Raw genomic sequence first — 1,693 nt, forward strand, 5'->3', positions numbered from 1 at the left:
TTCAATGAGAATAAGAAAAATGATACAAAACTGATCATTCCATCGAATATTGTGAATCATATCGCAATATCAGTCCAAATAATCGCAATTAGATATTTTTGTAATACTGTGCAGCCCTTGGCTGAGGCACGGCAAAAAAAGGTAAAAAAAATATGCACCAAAGCGTTTTGATACAATGTATTAGATTTTTTTCAAACACACTGCACACAGGGCAGGGACAGGTATTTCCACGACTCATTAAAAAAAAAAATAATAATAATAGTTTGTACCACAGAACCAGAATAAAGGATAATTTCAGTGGTTCCAGGTGATGTTACGTGATCGGTGTTGTCCATGTTGTAATGATCAGACCCACGGCAGCGATGTCCCTCGTATTAATGATTAGCTGCTAAATACATAACTCCAGTAGGCTGAGGCGGTTCAGACTGGACCTGACCCCAACAAGGAGCTAAAGAGTTCAAAAACAGGAAGAATGAAACTACGTTTGAATTAATTGCAACTAGAATCAAAAGCTGGAGCCAAGAGCTTAACATCAACGACTCCTCCATTCTATGGATTAACCCTCGTGTTGTCTTCCTGTCAAAATTTAAAAAAAAATTAACTTTTAATGATGCTTTTTATCAATGTTTTTTAACTTTTTCTTACGTTTTTGTCCCTTTTTTCAACATTTGATGCTTTTTTTTTTTTCAGAAGCACTTGGAGTGCGCCCTGAGAAAAGGCTCGGTCCCCAAAACTGCGGAGCTTTGACTTGGGACGTAGAGGAGACCGGCTGTGGTGGATCTGAGGTTTCCGTGAGGAGGTTGGTAGGGGGAGAGCAGGAGTAGAGGTATAGGGGCAAGGTGGGGGTGGATGCTTGTGGTAGTGAGGACCGGATCTGTTGTGTATCCGGTGAGAGATGGAAGCCAGTGAAGCTGTTTTAAGCCGGAGTGATTGTGTCCAGGATTGGAGCGGGTGTGATGAGACGTGCAGTGAGTTCTGAACCAGTTGGAGCCTTTTAATGGAGGTTGAGCTGATCGGTGGCTGATGCCACATGGGAGGTGTAAAATAGACTGATGTGTGAAATGCAATGTCACATATGTCCACTGTTGCATGAATAACAAATATAGACGTGCCACTAAAATACCAATCAGTGTCCATATTAAGCCATTATATGAAGCCATTAGAGTTGGTCTGCTGTTTTTGTGTTTGTTTCTTGTCAGATGGTATTTTCCAGGTTTCGTGTTTATGTCCAAGCAGAGTGGCCTGAGTTGCTTTCATTGGGTTGAATATTAGAAGGTCATGTACAATTCCCATGCCACTCGGTTAGTTAACCCTCATGTTGTCCTCGGGTCAAATTGACCCGTTTTCCTATATCAGTGTTCTTTTTAATTCCCCTAATAACATGATTGATTCCACACAACGCTCTTGGCAGTACCATCTCTACTTTCTATTTTGGGGTGTCTCATTCAATTTTATAGCATTTGAAAAAAATTGAAGTGGTTTTGAAATAGTATTGAGTAAAATTTGACATATTCAGTCTGTGATTATCCATCAACATCCATTCCTTTCATTTTAGTCTAAAATTCCTAATTTCTGCTTTTCTAACTCAACATTAGGTATAATTTCCTATAAATGAGGTTTATTGACCTAAATTCCAAAAATAACTGTAAAACTAAGTTAGTAGTTGTGTACGTGGTGTTGGAAACGTCAACAA

The 1,693-nt window shown here is 39.3% G+C and overlaps 1 protein-coding gene across 1 annotated transcript in view; it reads right to left on the reverse strand.

Moving 5' to 3' along the window:
- Nucleotides 1–1,693, reverse strand: part of tmem54b (transmembrane protein 54b) — a 31,583-nt gene that overhangs the window by 13,392 nt on the left and 16,498 nt on the right. The window lies entirely within an intron of this gene.

Source organism: Etheostoma spectabile, chromosome 14, assembly GCF_008692095.1.
Source record: "Etheostoma spectabile isolate EspeVRDwgs_2016 chromosome 14, UIUC_Espe_1.0, whole genome shotgun sequence".
In the NCBI taxonomy this organism is placed as follows: Eukaryota; Metazoa; Chordata; class Actinopteri; order Perciformes; family Percidae; genus Etheostoma; species Etheostoma spectabile.